The 25,748-nt window shown below is 33.9% G+C and overlaps 1 long non-coding RNA gene and 1 pseudogene across 2 annotated transcripts; both read right to left on the bottom strand.

The window, feature by feature from the left end:
* The window catches only part of LOC108471925 (L-type lectin-domain containing receptor kinase IX.1-like), a 28,688-nt pseudogene extending 8,878 nt beyond the window's left edge, over positions 1-19,810 (bottom strand).
* A 3,566-nt stretch (positions 19,811-23,376) lies between these two features.
* Positions 23,377-24,750, bottom strand: LOC128283634 (uncharacterized). 2 transcript variants are annotated; one of them, XR_008274030.1, is made up of 3 exons: positions 24,539-24,750; positions 23,870-23,988; positions 23,377-23,633 (listed from the first exon to the last, which is right to left on the bottom strand). It is a non-coding gene; the product is annotated as an uncharacterized LOC128283634 (long non-coding RNA). The 2 variants fall into 2 exon arrangements; XR_008274029.1 differs by lacking the exon at positions 23,377-23,633 and having other exon boundaries at positions 23,730-23,988.
* Between the last annotated feature and the right edge of the window lie 998 nt (positions 24,751-25,748).

Genomic DNA, 25,748 nt, shown 5'->3' with positions numbered 1-25,748 from the left:
AAAAAATAAGGAAATGAGACCTCACTGATAGTATGTTGATGACTTGCTGGTAACTGAGGGTTGTAAAAGGCAGTTGATAAAGTTTAAGAAGCAGATGCGAGCAGAATTTGAGATGTCTGATCCAGAAGGCATGACCTATTTCCTTGGTTTGGAAGTGTTACAATCTGAAAAATGAATCTTCATCAGCCAAAAAAGTTTTTCATTAAAGATGTTGAACATGTTTTGCATGGAAAACTACAAATCAACAAACACTCCCATTGCCAAAGGAGAAAAGCTTGTAAGCCAAGGTAACTTTGAAAAGGTTGATGAAGGCATCTATAAAATTCTTATAGGATGTCAACTTTATTTAACAATGTCAAGCCCAGATATTATGTTCGTTATTAGTCTACTTTTAATATTTATGCATTGCTGCAATGTGGTTCAATCTAAAATTGCGAAGTGAGTTCTCATGTATATTAAAGGAAACCTGAGTTATGGTATTGAGTATATGAAGGAGAATGAGCTAAAGTTGATTGGCTTCACAGAAAATGATTGGGTTGGTTCTGTTGAAGATATGAAGAGCATTTCAGTGTACTTCTTCACTTTAGGTTCGAGTGTATTCAATTAGAGCTCAAAAAAGCAAGAGACTATTGTACAATCAACTACGGAAGCTGAATACATTACAGCAGTAAGCCAAGCACTTTGGCTAAGAAAGTTAATGTTTGATTTAAATTTTAAGCAAGTGGAAGCAACAGAGATACATTATGACAATCAATCTACTGTTGCAATTGTAAAGAATCTTGTCTTCCATGGAAAGACAAAGTATTTCAAGATGAAGTATCATTTTGTTAGATAAGTTGAGCAGTCAATGAAGTGAAGTTGGTTCATTGCAATTCAGATGTTCAACTTGCTAATATTCTTACAAAACCTCTTGGAAGAATAAGGTTCGAGAGGCTGAGAGATGATATTGGAGTTCGCAGCATTATGGGCAAGGAGGAGTGTTGCGAAGTGGCCATTCATGTAGTGGCGAACTTAATATACGAAGCTGCGAGCCCAAACAAGCATGCAAGCTCTACATTTGTGAGCTCAATTGAAACTACGAGCTCGACAACAAAATGTGAGCTCATTTAGATATGCGAGCTGTTATGAAATTTGGCAAACTACAATATATGATGCAAGAAGAGTTTGCATGTGTTGATATTTTGCCTAAGTCTGCTTACTTAAGATTACTTGTTAGAATAAGCAGAGTTAGAATTGAAATGAACCTGATTGGTACATATTTACCTAATCAGGTTGTGTACAAATTTTACGCTTATTTTTCCTAGAAGATTAGGTAAGATTAGTTGACAACTTGTAATCGCCCTCTGTTATATATTGTAAATTTTTGGAATGAAAAATGTGAATGAATGCACGAGCAATTTATTCCATCTACTATGTTATTTCTTTTTGTTTTGCACTTGGTTAAAACCCCAACATTAAGTCAGCTAAATGCCCTCTGCAAAAACGCCAAACCCACCTTAACCGAGCTTATTTTTATCACCAAAATTATTGGTAGATAAAATAAGATCTCTGTAAGAAAATCTTATTGGTCTCGCTTCTCTTTCAAGGTCCTCATTAATCAAGGATAAGCTTACTTTCACTTTTGTTTCACTTTTCTTCAGCCTCCACCACCGAAATGGAAAACATGCAACTATAAACCCTAGAATTAGAGCTCAAGGAATTGAAAGACTCGCTGTTAGTATTTTGATCCTTCTTTGATTTTCTTTGTTTTGTACCATTGCAGCCAAACTTGAATTGAATTGCCACGATACCAGATTATGTATTTCTACGCCATTGCCTAATCGCCAAACGAGGAGAAACCTATTCTAACCCATTTAGGCAAAATATTCTTCAAGCCAACTGTCGAAACCTCCTTTTTGAAAAGGGGTCGACTTTATTTTAAGAAAACGAAAACGAAAAATGGGAGTCGCCACCAATCTTTTTTTATGAGGTGTGATCGGGCCACCTAGTGATTGATCATTTTAATAAAATGTTTTGATTTACTAAAACAACAATTTTGGTCTACGAAATTCGAGAAAATGAGTTTCGGAGTCGATTACGTACGAGGAAGGATTAGCACCCTCGTAACGACCAAAATTGGTACCTAATTGATTAATTAATGTCTTTATGTCGAAAGTTGAAAACTCGAAAAAAATTCAAAATACGATCCCTTTTTTATTATTAATGTTGATTTAAAAAATGCTTGAATAAATTGAAACAATCATTAAAGGCCTCTCGTCTTGAGATAACAAAATGTCACACCCCGTAAGTCAGGACACGACATTTGAACCCTCGAAAATAAGCTTGCCTTTTAATTATTTTATTTTTAAAATTGTACTTTGATTTTTAAAAGGATATTCAGTTATTTAGATCCAATGAGAAAGATCGAAACCTCGTAAGTTAGGGCACGACCTTCTCGAGCTTCTAAATGCAGAATATTGCTTTTATTTTTATTTAAAATTCACGTGTTTTAAACTTTGAAAAGATATTTCGTTATTTTAGGTTCAACGAGAAAATTGAGACCCTGTAAGTTAGGGTACGATTTCTCGTTTCTCCAAAATACGAAACATTGCCTATTTTCAAAAATTCCCTTTTTACGAATTTGCAATATTTGAAAAAAGAAAATTGGTATGTGAATAAAACATTATACCCATGAATGACAACAATATCAATATACTAATAAACAATTAATTATTCAGTAATGGCAATAATAATATGATACAACTTAATACCAATATTAACAATCAAAGGTGAATGAAATAAGCAAAATAAATAATAACAATGATAACAGAATGACAAAACAACACACTAAAAGGAAAATACTAATGAATGTAAATAAGACAAAGAAACAAACAAACAAGTACATAAATGAATAGAAGGAGAATGGTTTGCAAAAATATTTAAAATAAAGAATCAAAGTAGAATATAAATAAAATTAAAGCCATAATTTGTAATAAAAATATATAAATAAATAATAATAGATAAAAATAATCAAAGTAGAATATAAATAAAATTAAAACCACAAATTGTAATAAAACATATATAAATAAATAATAATAGATAAAAGATAAAAATGAAATAATTCAGGTTTTTTCTCTCAAGCTAGGAGTGCTTTGACAAAGAGTCCTAGAGAAAGCAGTAACTGCTACAGCTTGGGATGGAGGAGGGTGGTGGCACCGTCAGGGAGAAAAAAGATGAGATCTTGTTACTGGCAGATGAACTCATTCAATTATCTGTTAAATGTTCATTGGTGGTACCGAATGAGAAACCTACTTTGATCTGTTCAATATGGACAAAGAAGGCCTACAACCCGGAAAGTTTTAAAGTACAGATGAAGTGTATAGGGAAGACGAAGAGGAAGTTTGAGATCCAGCTGGTAGGGCAAAATCTCTTTCTAATTGTGTTTGATTTAGAAGATGACTTGGAAACAATAATGGAGGGGAGACCATAGTTGTTTCGTAAAAGCCTTATTTTATTCGATTGGTTAACTAAACCGACCGAGAAAAATCAGATCTAGCTGTATTCTTCAGCATTCTGGATTAAGATGGGTGCGTGTTCACCATAATTCAACAAAAAAGATTTATTGCATGCCATCGGGGTAACTTTTGGAGGAGTAATCAGATCTGAAATTGCTGGGGATTTATGTCATTTAAAAATAAATTTGGATGTGCAGAAACCATTACTTGGAGGTATCTTTGTTTCAATTGATGATAAGAATAAGTCGTGGATATCTTTTAAATATGAGAAATTACTAGTTTTTTGTTTTGGATGTGGAAGAATAGGGCATAGCCTCAATGATTGTGATGAACTGAATCCTGCAGAAAAGAATAGAATTAGTGATGATCCACCATATTCTCTGGCATTAAAAGCTGAATCAAATCAAATTGGAAATAAGAGTTTGAAATTTAATCTTTTATCAAAGAAGATGGTATCCCAACACTCTTACATAGGTGTCATGGAGGTGCTGTCCGGCAATGGTAAAAAACTTAACGACGAGAATACTATGAACTGGAAGCCTCAAAATGATTTAAAATTGGGGGGTTTGATGGAGATGTTCAAGAAACGGGAGGAATGATCTAACATGCAGGAAATTGGTGAGTGGAGTGAAATCTCCAACACCTTGGGAAAAAATTCAACTCTAGATAAGAAATCTAGTTGGAAGAGAATTGTAACGAGAAGTATGTCAATCCAAAAGAAGGAGGACAGTATTATAGGAAAAAGGAAATATTCAGAATCTGATAGTGGTAACAGCAGTACCAGAATCACAAATGCAGATGGAGCAAAAAGAGTAAAACATGAAGAAGCAAAGGGTTGAATTGAAGATCCCTTAGATGAGGGTGTTGGAAATCTGAAACAGGATGATGTTCCCAAATTTTATGAATCGGCGGCTGCCAGAAGGCATGCTGACTGGACTCAATGAAAAACATATGTTGGAATTTTCATGGCTTAGGGAGTCCACGGGTAGTACGGAGGCTGCGACATTTGTTAAAGCAGCATAATCCCCAAATGGTCCTCTTAATGGAGACAAAAATTGACAAGAAGCGCGTGGAGAAGGTTAGGAGGAATTTTGGGTTCTTGAATAGGATTGACATTGAAGTTGAAGGTTCTCGTGGTGGATTAAGTTTAGCATGGAAAGGAGAAATCACGGTTCAGTTGAGGATTTTTTCAAAAAGCCATATTGATGTAATGATAACAGAGGAAAATGGCCAAGAGGATTGGAGGTTTACTAGGTTTTATGGCTCACCCTATTTAAATAACAAGACTATTTCATGGAATTTATTAAGGAAGTTGGGAGAAGAACAAAACCATCCCTAGCTAGTATGTGGAGAATCTAATGAAATCTTGTACTCCTTTGAAAAAAAAAAGAGGTCTACCAGCGAAGCAGAAAAGAATGGAGGCTTTTTGTGCGGTTCTAAAAGATTGTCATCTAATGGACATTGGATACTCCGGGACCTAGTTCACTTGGGAAAGGGGGAATTTGCCAGAAACAAACATTAGAGAAAGACTTGATAGGGGAGTGGAAAATGAAAAATGGATGAATCTTTTTCCATTGGGGAGCATTCAACATTTGCCCTACTCAATGTTGGATCATTGTACTCTTCTTCTAAACACAATTTTTGATAACAATCATACGGTAAGTCATAAATTCAAATTTGAGGCGTGGTGGACCATGGAAGAATCTTTTGAGCAAAAAATCAAGATATCATGGGAATCATATACAGGCACATTAATGGAGAAGCTTGAGAGGTTACAAATCAGTTTGAAGAAATGGGAAAGTACAATTAGAAAAGACAGAGAGGTTCCTAAGAAAAAATTAACAAAGGAACTTGAATTTCTGATGGACAGAGAAAGGGATGATGAAACGATGGAAAAAATAATTGACACTAAGATCCATCTTAATATAGAAATTGATAAAGATGAAATCTACTAGGAACAAAGGGCAAGAGCAAATTGGCTAAAATTAGGGGACAAAAATTCATCGTTTTTTCATAAGTTTTCCTTAGCTCGAAAACAGCGAATACAATTTCCAGGCTGGAGCTGGATGGTGGAAGGGAAACTATAGATAAATTAGAAATTAGTGAGGCTTCCTCTTTATTTTTTCAGAAGCTGTTCACGTCAAATGGAGTTGGGGATCCATCTCATCTTCTAATGGGTATTCAAAATAATATTTCTTCTGATTTAAATACAATACTGTCGTTTCCTTATACTGTAGAAGAAATTAAGACAGCTTTAAATGGGATGGGGTCTACAAAAGCACCAGGTCACGTTAGTTTTCCAACATTATTTTTCAGAGGTACTAGCACATTGTAGGCAAAGATGTCAAAAATTTCTGCTTGGGAATTTTGAATTATGATTAGAATTTTGAATCTTTCAATCAAATGGATATTGTGCTTATTCCCAAAACTTCAAATCCCAAAACGATAGTTAATTATAGACCTATAGCTTGTGTACGGTTATTTACAAAATAGTGGCAAAGACGATAGCAAATCATTTTCAAGAAGTCATTGGGAGATGTATTGGTCATGCACAAAGTGCATTCGTCCTCGGAAGACTAATTTCAGATAATGTTCTTCTAGCTTATGAAATCCTACAAACTTTCCGATAGGAACGCACAGGAAAAAAAGGATATATGACAGTGAAGCTTGATATGAGCAAAGCTTATGACAGAGTTGAATGGTGCTTTTTACACGATGTAATGTTACAGATGGGATTCACAAGTGAGTGGGTGGCACTAATTATGAAAAGCGTTACCACAACCTCTTACGCAGTAAACATTAACGGAAGTAGGGGAAGAATTTTTTGACCGACTAGGGGGCTTCGACAAGGTGACCCTCTTAGTCCTTTTCTTTTTCTTATTTGCAGTGAGTTTCTTTCATCGTTGATGAGATTGGAAATGAGAGAAGGGCTGTTAAAAAGCGTAAAGGCTAGCAGAAGAGGTCCAGAGATTTCCCACCTTCTTTTCGCTGATGATTGTATTTTGTTTGGCAAAGAAACAAATAGAAGAGCAATAGTACTAAAAGAAATACTGAAGGAATATGAAAGATGTTCATGCCAATGTGTCAACTTTGAAAAATTAACAATATTTTATAGCTCAAATTCAACGGGAGTCATAAAAGGAAGAAATTTCAAAGTTGCTAGGAGTAAGAGTTTCAACAAATTTGGAAAAGTACTTGGGGTTTCCTAATATGGTTTGTAGAAGGAAAAAGGAGTCTTTTCAAAACCTTAAGGAAATGATTTCTTGGAAAATTAAAGGATGGAGTTATAGACTACTATAACAAGAGGGAAAGGAAATCTTCATCAAATCAACCCTCCAGGCAATACCTACCTATATTGCTTCCTTCTACCAATTCATTATGTGGAGAATTTGAAAGCATTTTTGTGAAATTCTAGTGGCAAAAAGGTTACGAGAAAAAAGGAATTCATTGGTGCCAGTGGAAACATATGTGTCCTCCTAAAGAAGAAGGTGGAATGGGCTTTAGGAATATGTCTGAATTTAATATCATGCTCTTAGCAAAACAAGGCTGGAGGTTTATAAACAATCCAAATTCTTTAGTTATGAGAGTTTTTAAAGTGAAATACTTCCCGAATGATGACTTCTTAAATTCATGTTTGGGGAATAAAAGCTCTTATGTATGGAAAGGTATATAGGCGACTAAGGGTATTTTGGCAAAAGGCCTTTGTTAGAAGGTGGGTACGGGTTCGAACATCTCAGCTATCAATGATGCATGGAATCTAGATGCAATTAATTTTAGATTATCCTCAGTTCCTTTTATTATGATAGATTTTAAAGTTGCCGCTTTGATTAGTAGAGATGAACGAAAATGGAAAAAAGAGTTAATTGTTAATACCTTTCTAGAAGAAGAAGCTAGAAGGATCCTCCATATCCCTCTGATGAGAGAGCCTCATGAGGATTTCATGGTGTAGAGCAGTGAGCCTTCGGGAGTGTTTTCAGTGCGGAGTGCCTACAAACTATTACAGATTTTGGATCCTAGAACTTACGCTTTACAATCCATCTATAGGGATTTTTACAAAAAATTATGGCTTCTAAATCTGCCTACAAAAATAAAAATTACAATCTGGAGACTCTCATGGAATTACATGCCAATACGAGTCAACATGCAGCACAGGAAGCTAGTCAACAACTCAAATTGTCCCATTGTGGTGTAAGAGCCAAAACTATGGATCATCTTTTTCGCGAATGCCCTATTTTAGTATCAGTATGGAGTGCATTAGAAATCCAAAATCTTCTATAGAATACTAATCTAGAGTTCATACAGTGGCTCACCTCGACCTTTGCTCAATACTCTTCCTCTTAAAGCAGACTAATTGGTTGTGCGTTATGGGCCATCTGGGGTGACAGAAATACTCGAATCAATGATAAAGTCAGTAGAAATGGTCAGGAAATAGCAGTTTTTGTCAAAAACTATATTAAAGAACTTGATGGGGTTGAATCAAGAAATTTAAAAAACTTAAAAGATGTTGGAAAATGGAAACACCCACCGGGACAGGGAGTAAAAATAAACTTTGATGGAGCATATGATGCGAGACACTTCCAATCGGCTTCAGGGATGGTAGTTAGAAACAGAGAAGGGGCTGTTCTCCTCTCTTGCTCAGAAATTCATCAAGAAGTTCCCTCCTCCTTCACTGCAGGAGCGATCGCTTGTAGAAAAGAAAACCATATAGGAATCAAAATGAAATGGTCATAAATCATCATTGAAGGAGATTTGCTATCGGTAATAAAAAAAATGTAAGGCGAAAAGGCAAGACAAATCGCAGATCAGGGCATATATTCACAATATTCATCAGGCAACATATAGATCCAAGCCTTTCAGATTAGAACATACTCCAAGATCAGCAAATGGCTTAGCGCACATACTAGCAACAGAAACATTAAAGATGAAAGAAGAGATATACCTGGTTGAAGGAGTTCTTCGATATACAGAATAGTAGAAAGTAATTGACAGTGAGCAAGAACCAGATTGAAGATAAGAGAAGATGAACGAAAAGAGGGGAAAATGTTTCAAAATGACCAGATGGAGTGTTTTTCGGTGATTAAAACTCCCCTCGTAAATGAAAATGCTTGAAGAATGAAAATGACAGAAAAATGAAGTCACAGGCGTCAAGATTTTCTGATTGGGCTAATCGTCGGTTATAATTATTTTTAGTCTAGATTTTTCTTATCTTTTAGACTCAATTTTTCTGATACGGGCTTATTTAACTTAGGCCTATTCCATGTTTCTTGTTTATTTTATTTTTGGATTGATTGCTATTTTTCTTTATTTGAGTTTATAAAAGCCTAATCAAGTTTTAATTTAAAAAAATAGATAAAATAATAATAATGATAGTAATAATAAATATTATATATAAATAAAAGGAAGATAAATAAATGAATTTTAATCATAAAAAGGTTGAATAAATAAATTTTAAATGAAATATTAAAATTTATATATAAATAGATAAATAAAAGATATAAAAATAAAATAATGTTAACTAAAAAAATGAAGAATAATAGAAAAATTAATGAACAAATAATTAAGTACATTAATCAAAGGACTATATTGAAATCATAATAACATTAGAGGCAAAAATCGTAATGAATTTAATAATAACAGCGAAATAGGACCAAAATAAAACACGCGTAAAGGGGCGAGGACTAAATGGAGAATTATCCCTCATCCTAAAACGACGCCGTTCTTCATGGGACCAAATGGAAGTAAAAATGAAATTATGAGGTAAATTTTTAAAAAAGAGAAAAACGGGATCGCAAACTGATTAAAAAGTGGAAGGGCTAAAAATGCAATTAGACCCTTCTGTTAAAACACGCAGATCCTAAGGATGGAGCTAGTTGGGTCGGATCTGTTTAGCCAAAATGACGCTGTTTTGGCATTAAAAAAACCCTAAGTGAAATGGCGCCGTTTCACACCTACTATTTAAATTAAATTTTTTACTTCAAAATTCATTTTAACCTTCCTCCTAAAAAAACAACAAAACTCTCTCAAAACTCTCTCCCACTTTCTCCCTCAGCCCCATGGCTGACCATGCTTCGATCGCCAGACCACCGTGGTGGTCGCCGGGCAACGGCACCGTCGTTCACAGTGGCCGGTAAAATAAAAAAGGGTCATTTTTGGCCTTTCGACTCCCCAAGCCCCCAAAAAAGGGTCATTTTTCATCAGAAACGATGAACCTCAGCCTCCACAGAGGTACAAATGCAAAAAAATGGGTAAGTTTGGATTTCTTTTTATTTTATGCCATTCTGTTTTTTTAAAAAAATGAAAATAAAAATAAAAAAACAGAGCAAAGAAATAAAAGAACCACCTTTAGAATTTTTTTTTCTATTCTGTTTCGATTGCTTTTTTTGTTTCAATATTTGTATTTCGTGTGTAAAAAAATACACTGGTTCTTGTGACTTTTTATAGCCGAAAGAAGGAAAGAAAATAAATACAAAGTTTTTTGCTATTGTTTTTCTTCTCTTTGTATCTGTCCCTTTTTTTTGTCCTATCTGCAGGTACAGGGCGAAGGCCACATGTTGTGGTGGCAGAGGCAGACGGGTGTGAGGAGCGCTAACGTGGTGAGGAGCGGCGGCAGCTCTTAGGCTAGGGTTTGGTTATTTTTATGAACATAGGTTTAGGTTTGGGTTTGGGCTTAGGTTAATTTTTGGGCTTGTGAAATTGGGTAGTATATTGGGCCTGGTATATTTTTACATTTGGGCCATTTTTGTAACTGAACTCAGACTCTTAATTTACTTTGGTTTTTATTTTATTTTATTTTTTGTTTGGTTTTTATTTGGGCCCAAGCAAATTGGGCCTGTTACACCAACCAGATAAGAAAGACTAGAATTTCCATTAATGACTGGGTTATCAGCATAAGTAAAAAAAATGCTTAAATTTTTTGTGTTGGAGTTGTAACTTACCCATGAGTTTGCTCCTAATCCATTGCTAAAGATTTTTTTTCCATGAGGTAGTTTTCATAGAAAAAAATGGAGTTAATGTTAATGCCTACATGATCATCACTTGGATCCCACTCATTTTGGAAAGTATCAAACTCCTCTGCAACTATATATATTATTGCTGGCGGAGGGTGACTTAGGATTCTTGAACAATCCAAGAAACCCATCACTTGAATTGAAAGGCATTTTGGACTCCAAAAGTGCCATAAAGAAAGATATTCCATCACCGTAGTTATTGAGATCAACAAATCTTATGATGAAAGAGAAGTGGGTGGTGAAGTCTGTTTGCCTTCCGTCAATAGCCTAAAGTCGCACTGCTTTATTATATGAGACACATCCAGTGCTGCTGCGGAGGTTGTTGATAGTAGTGTTCTTTATGAGTACTATAACATTTTCTATTTCAAAAGCATTGCTTTCAAAATCAAAGTTTTGCAAGTTTTAAATAATGAGAGAATAATGTTGTTGAAGTTGGCTTCCATGCAGGCCATGAAGCAGGCCAAGCTACCTGAGCCATGCAAGTTGCTGCTGAAGCTCATGCTAATGTTTTGTTACTTTCAAGTGGATTATTTTTGCTACTTAGTTGGATATGAACTAAGTTGTTAACATGTTTGATGTAATTAGGTGATGATAGATTGATAAATCAACTTTACCAAATGTACAAGTTATGTTTATCAAGTTTCTATGTTACTTAGTGGAGTTAGGTAAATGTTTAGTTAGCATTTTCATCATTTTGACTAGCTAAATGCTTGGTATATGCAATGGCATTATGAATTTATTCAAGTGTAATGAAAATCTTTCAAATTCTTCTTCATTTTTCTGGTTTTACTTAAGCATTTTCATGTTCACAAAACTATAGCCGATTTTCTTGTTTGTTCAGCAAGCATTTGAAACTTATTGCTTAAGTTTCTATCAAAGATTTACATTTTGTTCTCTTAGTTCTAACATTTGGTATCAAGAGCTCATTTCTTAGTGGACCTCTCTCTTTTCAATCCTCTAAAGCATGTCTTCATCCAGTTTCTCTCTAGCTCCACCACTACTGTTCAATGGTGAAGGCTACCATATTTGTATAGTGAAAATGAAGACCTACCTATAGGCATTCGACTTGTAGAAGGTTGTTAATGCTGATATAGAACCACCACTTTTAAGAGCCAACCCCACGGTGGCTAAAATTAGATAGCACTTTGGTGACAGAACCAAGAGATACAAGGCAATGTCCTGTATTCAAAATAGTGTGTCAGATTTGATTTTCACAAGGATTACGGCCTGTGAGTCTCCAAAACAAGCTTGGGATAAGCTTAAGGAGGAGTTTCAAGAAACTGAAAGAACAAGGCAGCAACAACTCTTGAATTTGAGAAGGGACTTTGAAAGTTTGAAAATGAAGAAGGCAGAAACAGTTAAGCAGTACTCAGATAGGATCATGTTTGTTGTGAACAGCATTAGATTACTTGGGACCCGTGTGGTTCACATGGGCATATGCTCAGCTCGTGTGGGATTGGCTTGGCCATGTGGATCTTTAAGATAGCCCGTTTTGTCAGATTTCGGCCCGTGTTTCGCTCTTTTTACTCCCCTATGCTCATCTAAGTATATAAACATGAAATTAAAGGATTATGAGCATCAAATTCACTAAATTATGTAATAAATCATCCAAAAACATGCCAAGCATGAGATTAAAACATGTTACATTTATGGTTTATCATCTGGATTACCCATCCGGGCTAAATCCAATCCATAACATATGCTCAAGAGGACTTATATCAGGATTACCCATCCAGGCTAAATCCTATCATAAATGAGATCAATAGGATTACTCGTCTGAGCTAAATCCTATCAGCAACAAATGCAGGACCTTATTCATTTCAGAAAATCACATATCCATCGATTTTCATTTATTCAAACGGGATTTAACATTTTCAAGTTTTTCCCGGCATGTGATTATTTCATACATCTATCACATCCATATAATTCAAATGATCACATTCCACATTCATTCCAAGCATAAAAGTAACTTTTTCATCGTTTATCCTTTATCGGGCATTATCGTGGATCGGGCTTTGTCAGATGCATTTTTAATGTCACACACACACACACACACATATATATATATATATATACAATTCACAACACAACATTTAATTCAAGCATATAGACATACGCAATTTAGTTACACAAACTTACATTGACAAATGTTCGTGTACGTAAAATCTACTAATCTGACATTTTCCTCTTTTCCTCGTTCTAGTTCCGAATTTGGTCTATCCAGATCTATATGAGTAAATTTAACATCAATTTATCATATTTCATATTCAAGGGGACTCAATTTTTATACAATTCACAACACAACATTTAATTCAAGCATATAGACATACGCAATTTAGTTACACAAACTTACATTGACAAATGTTCGTGTACGTAAAATCTACTAATCTGACATTTTCCTCTTTTCCTCGTTCTAGTTCCGAATTTGGTCTATCCAGATCTATATGAGTAAATTTAACATCAATTTATCATATTTCATATTCAAGGGGACTCAATTTTCATCCTAGGCAAAATTATTATTTTACCCCTAACTTTTCCATAAATTCCAATTTCGTCTCTAGGCTCGAAAAATGAAATTTGTGCAATTTACTCCCTATTCCAAGCCTAACCAAAATTTCACGATAAAATTTACAGCACATATATTCTATAAAATTCATAATTTTTCTTCAATTTTCACAAATTTACATTTTAGTCCCTAAATCATGTTTTCATCAAAAAATCACTTTGTAAAAGTTGTTTATCTATCAACAACCTTTCATTTTCTACCATAAATTTCAAATTTTCAGCATATTCATCCATGACCTAATTTTCATACTTTGATAACTCTTCAAATTGATCCACCAAATAGATAGATTAAGCTATCCCGGTTTCAAAAATATCAAAATTACTAAAAACGAGACAAGAAAATTTACCCTATTTGGCCAAGAAAGTTTCTTCTCTCTCTCCTAGGGTTTCCATGGAATATTTTGGGGAAAAAGATGACTAAAATGATTTTTATTTCTATTTAATTAATTTATCATCTTTAATAATTTTGATTTCCAATTTAGTCCTTAGCCTTTTTCTAATTTTCCATGGATTAATCATCCAAAAATTTATACTAACTTTTTATTAATGGTCTAATTACCACAGAAGGACCTCAAGTTTTGAATTCCATAGCCATTTAATCCTTCTAGCTACTAGAATTCAACTTTTGCATTTTATACTATTTGGTCCTTCCCATAATTAAACACATAATCGATAAAATTTTCTTATCAAAATTTTCACATGATATTTCTATCATATTATGGACCATAAAATAAAATTAAAATAAATTTTATTTTCGGTTCGAATTTGTGGTTCCGAAACCACTATTCTGATTTCACCAAAATTGGGCTGTTACAGGTTCCTTTGGCCAAAACGTGATCGTTGGAACCACAAGTACCAAACCTCACCTGGGAGGGGTGTAGTACCTTTTCATTGGGGGTGTAGTACCTGAGAAATAAAATGCCTTAAGGAACCAATTGGGGCGGGGTTCCTTTGAGTGACGGGTACGGTTCCTCTATCTCAATTTGTGTTAGAGTTGTGTGACCCAAATTCCTATTAAAAAAAAAAAAGAAAACAAGTGGGAAGATAGGGGTATGGTACAGGCTGCACAAGTGGAATCTGTATAGAAGTTTACTTCCTCTATTTGATTTTTTTATTAGAATAAGGTGTTTTAACCTTACTGCATTACTTCTATTAGATTTTGATTAGAATATGATTTTACAAATCCATAAATAGACATAGCCTATACTCCTCTTGTATCATTCGAATTCTAATTAGACATAGCCTATACTCCTCTTGTATCATTCGAATTCGACATAGTGAATTTTCTTCTCCTCTGCCTGTGATTTTTTCCCGAAAGAGTTTCCACGTAAAATTTTGTGTATTTTATTTTTTTTCTTTGCGATAAATTGTCATTATCGACATTCTATTTTTCACAATTTGCTTACTAACTCTTAGGTACTGTACCATTCTCTAAAAGGGTCCGATAGCCTTGAGCCATTTTGCTCACTAACTATTGGGTACCGCAACTTTTTAGTCAGGGCATCGCACCTAGATTGGTACAACTCAAAATTTTGTTTTCATTTTTTAAAAATAACTTAAAAATAATTTCTTAAAAAACTATTTAACTAAATTTAAGTTACAGATAATTTATTATATCAAAACATTAATAAATAAAACTTAACATATATAAATTTTGTTTATTTAAATTATTATATAGAATATATATAAGGGGAAAATTTTAAATTGATAAAAATAAATTTATTAAGGCATTCTATGGAAAGCTTTGGTTATTTTCAATCTAAACTCACGAGCTAACAATGCTCATGTGTTAAGACAAATTTCCATGCTTAATAATGCAGGTTGTTGTGTAATTGCTCTGTCATTCCATGTAGCAATAAGATTCCTTAATTATCAAAATCTAGTGAATTCATTTATCTGCAGCTGGTTATTAATAATTAGAAAAACAAATTGTTTTCCAGAAATATCATATGTTAATTCAAATGACACACTAGATATGATTTAATTCAATGACAAAATGTACACCTCAAATTTGAATCTCTTTCATTAAGTAAAAAAAAAAAAAGACAATATTTTTAAAAATGTTTGACATTGAAAAATTGCGTTGACTGTTAGAAATAAACAACGACAATTGGAGACATCGAGACATCTTAGCATAGAAAAATGTAACGGGATGGCTTAAGGCTCGATCCTGAGGTTCGAATCAGTCACCAAAGTTTCAATAGTGCTGCTTGTTCTTGTTGCTATACGTTGATGATATTGATAGGTAGGAACAGGCATTTCCAGTGGAAGACTGCTTGTCGGATCGAGGCTACCATTTGGCATGAAGTCATAGACTAGAAGAAATTCAACTCCATTGTAACACCCCGAACCCGTGACCGTCGCCGGTGTCGGACACGAGGGGTTAATGGGCCAAATCTTCTCAAGGTACCAACCAATTTGGCATTTCCAGACAGGCTGGAAAACTGCGTCACTGTCACCATAAAAATCATATCTCGAGTTTCAAAACTCGGAAACTGATTCCGTAAATTTTCCCTGAATTTAGACTCATATATCTATCCATGGATTTATTTCTAGAATTTTTGGTTGGGCCAATTGGTACAGTTTATTAGTTAAAGTCACCAATGTTACAGGAGTCGACTACACTGACCTTCGCGCGTTAAAACTTGAATATCTCTCTGTACAGGGCTTTAATACTGGTGCCGTTTGTTTCTAATGAAAATAGACTCAAAATGGAATCTGCACATATAAGGCATGACTTATAATTCTTTCTGGATAATTTATAGTAAATTTTCAAATTCACGACAGGGGACCCAGAAACCGTTCTGGCCCTGTCTCACGAGAACTTTAATATCTCTCAATATACTGCTAATATGGTCGTTTCGTTCCATCCATATTAAATTAGATTCATCAAGGTTCAGTTGCATAATTTATTCACTATTTAATTCTACTTCTACTATTTTTAGTGATTTTTCAATCTCACCTCACTGCTGCTGTCCGCAACAGTTACTGCAGTAGACTATGCCAATTTCATGAATTTTTCCTTGGCCTTAATCATCCATCAAACATGACACAAATTATGGCCACCTTATCAAAATTAAAGTTTCTAAGACTCGTGGCTATAGGTTCTAGCATCCCACTCGGCGACCACATAGGCCATTTTCACATGGCTTAAAGTTTACAACCCACAGTTCAACAAAATATAATAGCCTATACATGCCAAATGTTCTTTAACAACGAAGACAATACCAAAATATTTCAGCGGTGTGATGACTTCAACGACGGTTCCGAGCACGCAACAATACGAGTCCAAGAGACCTAAAATGGGTGACAAGAAAACACCGAGTGAGTTTATAACTCAGTAAGTCATAAGCACTTTACAATTATCCATTAGCTAAATTCATCACAAAGTGAAACAATGAAACAAGGCTAGGTACTTCATCCATATCGGAACTATACCATAATTCCTCGGACCTTTCGGTCCAATCTCATACCAAGCCATACATCCACATTTCATATTTATACGATAAGATATTTGAGGCATTTTCACACACTAACTCATTTTCACCACAATCACACAATTGCAATCATCACATAGATTTAAAGCTTACCAAGCTCAACCCCGAGCATGAACATATTGCCTATTCGTCATGAGCTCAAGGTACTTACCCGATTCGTTGTCCGGGATTAACTCGATAATGTCGCACACTCAGTGCCAATTGTAATACAAGAGCATATAGTGAATCCGCACACTTAGTGCTATATATTTTCAGCTCGCACACTTAGTGCTATAGAATCAAGCTCGCACACTTAGTGCTGTACAATTTTAAACCCGCACACTTAGTGCCAATCTTGTCACCGTGTCCATTCATACCCGCACACTTAGTGCCGTGACCAATACCTTATGCATTTTGTTGCCTTTATACATTCAACAATGGCATCATTCCATACACATACATTTTCATTTACACATCAATTCATTAAACACAATTGCATATATATTGTGATCATTTAAATCAATACCAAATATATGCTTAATGACTTACCTTGTTTTGGATGAAAACGATTCCCAATCACTACTCAATTGCCTTTGCTTTGCCCTTGTTTGATTCTCCTCCTTTGATTTCTTGGTCTAGAATAAACACATTTAGTAGTTTAATTTCCTTGCTGAATACTTATACGTATGATTTAAATGATTTTCATTTCATTTCATAACTATCCTTGTTCCAAACATTACAACCTTAACTAATGTTCGATTAGTGCTTCAAGGCGAATGTATTACGACTACTAAGATAACTTAGTCTTAGGTTTATTAAATTCTTAATATACAAAATCATGAATCAACTCAACCTTATATGCCAACACTACTCCTTTAATAGATTATAGAGAGTTAGAGATAGTATCTCAAACATATACACCCATATGGCCGAATACACTAAGTTAAATTTATCATTACCTATGCAATTTCCTATAAATCCTTATACTTCAATTTCATACATTTAACCTTTTAATGCCTATTAATCACTCTTTTGATCTTAATCCTAAAACGGCAACTCCCTCACTCAATATTCCAACCGAATCATTCCTATCACCAAGACAAAAATTCGCACCTTAAGCTTCCTACATTCTTTTCATGACCTTCATAGTTCATTCGGCCCTCCCTCAACACCATTTATCATACAAGGAAAAATAACCATAAAAAAAATATAAAATCTTCCATCTAGATTCAATGTGACCGAATGTACAACGTGCAACCACTTATTCCAAAATCTCTACTCCATTCTATCATCCCTTATTTGATACAACATGAAATTAACCCTAGTTCTAACACTTAGATTCACGGCATGATGCCTAAACCACCATGAAAGTTTCAACTTTCTTGACATTACTAATAGTGCATCCAATTATTAACTTAACATGTCATAAACTAAATCAACAAGTCAAAACTTACCTCTTGCTACCTAAGGTAGGATGCCGAATTGCTTTAGAGAAATTTCCCCTATTTCTTCATCTTTGTTTCGCTTGAGGAAAGAGGAAGATGATGAACATCCTTTTCTCCTTCTTTTCTTTTATCCCTTTTATTATAATTATTTTAAGCCATTTGTTAACTTAAAACCATATTAAATTAGAATAAGTGGAGCACCATCACCCCTTGGCGGCCACTCTTCCTCTTTTGGGTAAATTGACATGCAAAACCACTCTTTTTGGTATATGCACTAATAGACCCTTTTAAGAATTTACCTATCACATTTCTAAAGTATTTCATATAAGTCCTATTTAATAATTTCACATACAAAAGGCAAAATTAGAGAGTGAAACTTCCACATATGCATTGTACTCATATAATAAGCATAAGATATAACAATTAATTAATTTTTTTTTTTTGGCTCGGTTTTGTGGTCCCGAAACCACTTTTCGACTAGGGTCAAATTTGGACTGTCACATCCATCATGGCACCAACCTAGGAGTTGCACTAGATTTCGATGTCTCAACCGGCTAATGATCTTGATTTCAGTAATGTATTCCTTTCTCCCTTGTCTTGAGCCCCTTGCAATTTTCTTGACAGCAACCGCGGTATCTGAATCATTGAAATACCCTTTGAAGACAGCTCCAAATCCTCCTTCACCCAACTTTCTCTGGTTTGAGAAGTTGTTGGTAGCTACAACAAGATCGTTGTAAGAAAACCTTCTTGGCCCTGCTCCTCTTTCTAGGTCGTCATTGATGGAAGTTAAGTTTACTCTCTCTTCTCTTTCTTCTTTCATCTTCTTCCATCTCCGAAAAAACACGAATGATATGGTGACAACAATCATTAAAATGCTCAGCAGAACTACAAGTACTACTATCATTTTGTTCCTCTTTCTCTTCTTTCCCTCATCAGTTGTCTTTATTTCTAAACTTGAGCTGAATTCCCATGATAGAAGTCGATGCCGCTCTGACTTATGACTCGTAGCAGCTGAAATTCCAACCTTGACCCTCTCTGGTAAGATTTCCTTGAGATCAACATGATGGGAAAGAGTGAAATCCCTTTTAGAAATACTTGTGTTCTTGTAGTTGAATGTCACGCTCAAAATCTGAGCAGTGGCATTGTAAGAAATCCATGCATCGGCAGTTTTTCCATCGTACAAACTGAAATTCCAAGTAGTGTACTTAGCTGAAGCAATTGAATTGGTGTTGATCCCAATATGCTGAACCGGAGGATCCCATTCAGAGTTGGAGTAAGTGTCGAACTCGACCAGAACAATCTGGTTCCGAGATGAATCGCTTGTTGTGGTGTTAAATAAGCCAAGGAACCCACCTGCAGAATTGGGTGGGATTTCAAACCCAACAGGAGCAAGAAAGAAAGCAAGCCCAGCTGCATAGTCTGACAGAGTTTTGCCATGGGTGTCTATGTTGAAGGAGAAACGAGTGGTAAAATCGGCAACCTGGTCAGTACGAGAATCCCAGATTGGAACATCTCGAGAATACGAAACTCGACCAACCCGACACAGATAAGATATGTCGTTAAATTCAACATAACCAACAAAAGGTCTCGCATCCCCTTCGTAGAGAATGCTGGTTGCCTCAGGGTTAAAACGAGGTATCTTAAAGTGAACTGAGTTAACACAAGGAAAAAGGAACAGGAAGGAAACGAAGGGAAGAAAACTCCATAAGCAACACGAATGGTTGGCCATAGCAGTGTGAGAGATGCCAAATAGATGGATATCTTACTGGAACTTGTATGTCAAGGGCACATACAAGTATAGCTATAAGCTTCAATTTTTTACTTCGCATGGAACCATAAAAGAATTGAAAATGAGCATAAAAAGACTTAAGTCAAAGTCGTCGTATGGACTCCGGTGGGCAATGCGGAATTAACAAAGTCATGATGTTCGAGACTTACCGGCTATGCTATGCCCAGAATCGACGCCAACATTGACTGATGGATAGCTTATGCTAACATACATAAACCAGGTTTGAACAATAAAAATAAATAAATTTTTAATAGAATTATCGGTTTATACTTTGATCTAATATATATTACTAATGTATTTATTTTTAATAAAAAAAGTAAAATATAATCTAATTTTTAATACTGAGCATTCATGATACTTTTTTCTGATAGAAATCTTTTGTCACTTTAAAAGTTAGCATTTTATTTTTCAGTTTAATTTAAGAGATTGACTTTATTTTATTTTGTTATAGCCAAACCAAGGGAAAATATCTATTAAAATAAATAAAAATATTTGTTAAGAAATTATGATAAATTTTAAAATTATTTACTTTTCATTTATAAAACCCGAAAGACAAATATTTTAATAAAAATATTAAAAATAAAAATTAACTCTAATTTCAAAGAAAAAAATCAAACTCAAGTTGAATTCGTTCAAAAATTTATTTTATTATTAAAAATAATAATTTTATATTTTATATTTTTTAATTAAATTTAAATTTAAAAATATTTTTAAATTATTTAAATCAATTCAAATCCAACCGGATCTAGTAAAAATCATTATCACCCTAATCAAACTGGCTGACAGATCTACACTTGAATTTTTGGTACACGATTAAGTCTTTTGGAACCGTTTTCTTTCAAGACTATAATCATGTAAATTAATTGTGCGATTTACTAGCGAATCGTTGAATCTTTTAACACATGAATTTGAAAATAAGAAACAAAGTGCCTCTAAAGTCTAAAACCATGTATGCCAGAAGCAATATCTTCATTTAGAAACTAAAATTATTTCCTTGCATTTCTTGGTTTAAAATTTTAATTAAACATTTTTTATTTAAAAATATAATAATATTAATATAACAAGATATATGACACACCCATGATATGGGTTGTTATACCTCCACCTCTCGGAGACACTTTTTGGACAACTCTTCAAGGACAACCTTTTAAGTAAATCCCTTGTAGTCATTCCTCAACTCTATACTCAGGTGGACCTCACTCATTAATTGTCACTTCTAACACAAACTATCATGTCCCATATAAAGTAATTGACAGTGTGCCTAATTACCGCTCTACCTAGATCTATAGTGGTAGACCACTTGACCAACTTATTCTTGACCCACCTATGGGGAGATTGTTAGATCTAGTGTCCTAAATATAGTATTTTCGTCTAATGTACACTTTTATTTTTCAAAAAAATAGGTTTAATAAAATATTCATTAATTACATTAATACCCTTTATATATTGTCATCAATTTTTTTGCACACTAAGTAAAATGAAAGCAAATATTGGCTCATTGGTCATCCCATGTTCAAATACTAAGCGGTATTATGTGGTCATATCGTAATACGAAAAGACAACTTGTATTAGTAGATGAACATAAACATGTCCTTAGTCTAATTGAAAATGAGCAAACCAATTGAAAAACTAATATGTCGTCTATCAAGTCCAATTGGGGAGATGCTTTGTCTTGAACATCGAAACGGATGACTCCCAGAAGATAGAGCCATAAATGTGACTATCTGGACTAACAGTACATCAGATAAGATCCAAGTAGAATAGATTCTAGATCCATTTATGGATTAATTCACTTGTGACGTTCATAGTGTGGCATACCTTAATCCTGAATGGATGATGGACTACATATGCGTGACTCGTATACTTTGATGTAAGTAAGAAGTCTGAGTTCAAATAGATAAGGAATCGGAAGTTGGTGCGTTGGGTATATAACTTATGTTGTATGTAACATCATTCATAATAGTGGAATTCATAGCCCAACTAAAGGGTAAATGATATATCCTCTCATCAGCATTACATGATAGATGAAAAGTAAACATGACCACGGATCATTTGTCTTTGTGATAAATGACTTAATTACTATTTGATAGTAATTGTGTCACACCCCATTTTTATTTAGTTATCATTAGCTTTTAAACAAGATTGAGTATCTAGCTTATTGGTTAAAAACAAGCATAGCTATCCTAGCGACCCAAGGTGGAGTCCTTTCTTCTACATTTTTTTTTAATTTTGGCACACCTCCTTGGTCAACTCCCTTATCGGCTAAAATAGTTGCCTTATGCATAAGATTTTTTCCTTCCATTTTTTCTGCTTTTCTTCCATGTTTACTCCACTTTTCACTCCTTTTGTTCCCCATCTTTCCTTTTCTTTTCCTAGATTCCCTTACATTCCATTTCTACTCCCCTTTGACTATTGCTACCTGTCCTAGTAGCTAAGGAAAACAATAATTCATTTTTTTTTTCTTCTTCATCTTTTCTCTTATCTCTCTATTTTTCTGTCATCCACCTCTTGTGCCACCACATTTTGTTCTTGTCGCCACTTCAACCACCATTTGCCACCGTTTGCACCACCTCAACCAACCTTGCACCGCCGCCTTTCCCTTTCTCTTTCTTTACTCTATCGCTGAACTTTCGCCTCTGCCACGTCGCCATCTATTTTTTCCTTCCTCATCCTCTCTTCTTTTCTTTGGTTATAACTAAACCTCTATCACTATTTCTTCTATCTTTTACAATTTGATACATAATATTATACTAATCTTTTCTTTATTTTTATTTCTATAGTCATTTTCCCACCATCTTCTCAAGTTTTCCGTTGAATCTAATCTTTCCAATTTAGCCTAATAAAGAGTAAGTGATGATTACTTTAGTCTAATATCAATTCCTTCTCTTTCTTAAGAAGGTTGAATCTTATATTTATTATATATATTATTTTTCATTGAATAAAATCCTTAAGTCACGAAACTAGTCAATGAAGTTCAAGCCATTCAACTTGTCCTTCTCAAGGATAGATTGCAATGATAAAGAGTTTGTGTAGTTTGCCATAATAAATCTACAATAATGAAACATGCTCATAAGTACATTTGCCAAGTTTAATATAATAATTAAAAATGACTTTATTAAATGATGCTCCCACTATTTTATTTAAAATTAATGACCCTCATATTTTAATTTCGGAAAAACTTTCTATAAAGTTTTCTAGTGGATAAGGATTCATATTTCACCTCTTCTTAAGTTAGCTTTGGCTTTACTCTTAAGATTATGATTATTTAGGTAAGCAACACTTGCTAATTACATCACATGTAACTCCTCTACTTTGTGAACAACTCTTATTCCAATCATCTCATGATTATCCAAAACTCTCGCCTCTAGATATCTAATCATATTAGAGTAACCTAGTTAAGTTATTAACCGATATTATAACTAGTGAATATCACTTGCTTATTCTTCACGTTTGACCAAGATGATACATGTACTTCGCTTTAGCAGAACCTACATAGTATCGATCGAGGCTTTAAAGAGGGTAAATATTGGAAGGCAATCTTAACTTAATATTTTATTAAGGGATTTTTAATATAATTAATCTCACAATTAATGGATAAAATTTGTCCATTTTAATCCTTTAATTGATCTTATCAATATCCTATAACATGCATGCTAACATATCATCCATTGTATCATATACAATAAAAATATAAAATAGTAAATAAGTGCAATGGTTATAGCCTATAAAACTAAGGTGGTTCCTCCCAAGCCAATAAGAGAACTGAAAGGAATCCTAAGGCTGCATACAGCTTCTCAAGCTTCCTTTCCATTTTAGGTAGCCCAGCCTTCTTTTCCTCTAATCCACAGTAGCTTGTACTATTTGCAATTATAGAAACTCGTTTTACATACGAAGGAGTAAGATGAGAAGAGAAATACAAAAGAAATATAGAAAGGCATGACACGCAACCCATATTTATAAAATTACAACATTTGTAATTAATAAATTAAATGGGCTATCGGGTTATAACCACGCATTTCCAAACACCGTGCATATCAAACACAATAAACAATATATGATTCATTTTATTTAACGACTTCTTAATGTAAATTACCAAATTGTCCCTTCAATTAATGTTGCCTACACATAGGGGTCAGGGGGCGAAGTCCCTTGCAGGGGTCTTGTATCCCAATGCTACGAGCAGCAGTGCTGTTGACCAGTTAGTGGCAGACCCTGAAATTTTAAAAATTGCACTCAGATATCTATGGAAAATCGTTACTGTTTGATAAATTTTATCAAAACTGAATAATTTTTTTTTAATTTCGATTTGAGATGCTTCTTACTATAACAAATTTTGTTTCTTTTTTCGAATGTAATCAACAAGTTAACAATTAACATCAAATGACAAAAGCCCCCATTGTCCCAAAACAGATCTGTTAACACTTAACAAAATTATATTAGATCCAATAGACATTAAAATAAATGATTAACACTTAAACAATGGTTGGGACGAACATATAATCACATAAGTTTATTAAATAGATTGCATGTATCATATATACATAAAACAGATCGATTAAACCGAATAATACAACACGTATCTCATACAATTGCATCAACCAATAAAATTTAATCCCAAATTCGTATCGTACAAGTGGCTTTGATACCATTGTTGGGGCTGCCGGTATGCCCTGTGGCATAGCGAAAAAAATATTTCGACGATCCGCAGCCATGGATCCATCTACGAGAAAATAATCAGTTTGAAATAGGGTTGAAAATATACCTTTTCAAACTGGAAAAATGGCATGTAACATTGTTGGTTGAAATCCTTTGTGCGATGTCAATCCAAGCCGCAACAAAAATGTCTTGGCCTCTACGTAGTCCACCCATTCAACCATAAACAGAAAAACTCTTTGAACAATTTCAGAGAGTATTCAAAGACGGTTGCTAAACACCTTTTTTTTTAAGTGTTTACTTGGTAACACTAACACACTAAGGGATATCTTCCTTTTATTTTCTTTTGATATCATATCTGAGAAAGAAAAATGAGATTATTCCATTATTATTAGAGAAACAAAAGGAAAGTAATAAAAAAGAATTATGTTCTTTCCAAAAGAATATCACTTTCCATGTCCATTTATATTTTGACTGAAATTATTATTATAACTATTTATATTAATAATTTTGGTAAAATATATACAATTAATATTTTATATGAATCAAATTCATATATTAATTTTAAATATGTTCTCTATTTGTGTACAACAAGTTTGTACGTTTAATGTGTTCAATATTTGACCATCAAATTAAATTAATTCAATAATTAATTTAATTCATGTGAAAGCTAAATACAATACCAAATGTATTTGGATTTTGTTCGCTCCAACTATAGAGTGTGACCCTGTAGGCTTTTGTAATGTTAGTAGTAATACTAGAACATTTCTAATAATACAAGTAATGAGTGACATCTAGCAATGCATTACTCCAACCTAAGTTATAAGAAGTCATAATTTGACATAACCTTTCTATGATAATCTTTTCATGTATTATATCCTTTTATCCTTAATATCTAGATTGGACACAAGTCATGGAATAGTCACATTTGTATAGTCCAATCTCGTATTTCTTGATTTTCTGAGTAGACTACAATGAACAAATAAGTGTGATATCTCATATCAACTTGTTCTAGTATGATCATGAATTTCTAGTCTCCATCCATCAAGAAGTCTAAGGTATTACTCCCATTATGTAGGAGGGATAAATCCTATCTTGATCAACCATATCCCACTACATGAATTACGATATATCCAACATCAGTTTTTATAGTACAACTTGTTATGGTAGATGGTTGACTGTATCAAAATATATGACTCACAATGCTGGGACAGTGATGATCTCCCCATATAATGGAAAAAAAAAGACGAAACACTTGTCAACATAGAAAAATTAATTCAAAACATTTGATATAAACTAATTGAATTATAATAATAATA

This window comes from Gossypium arboreum, chromosome 11 (genome assembly GCF_025698485.1).
Source record: "Gossypium arboreum isolate Shixiya-1 chromosome 11, ASM2569848v2, whole genome shotgun sequence".
Taxonomy (NCBI): domain Eukaryota; kingdom Viridiplantae; phylum Streptophyta; class Magnoliopsida; order Malvales; family Malvaceae; genus Gossypium; species Gossypium arboreum.
The sequence above is the reverse complement of the archived record's forward strand: the minus strand, read 5'-3'. Positions and strand labels throughout refer to the sequence as shown.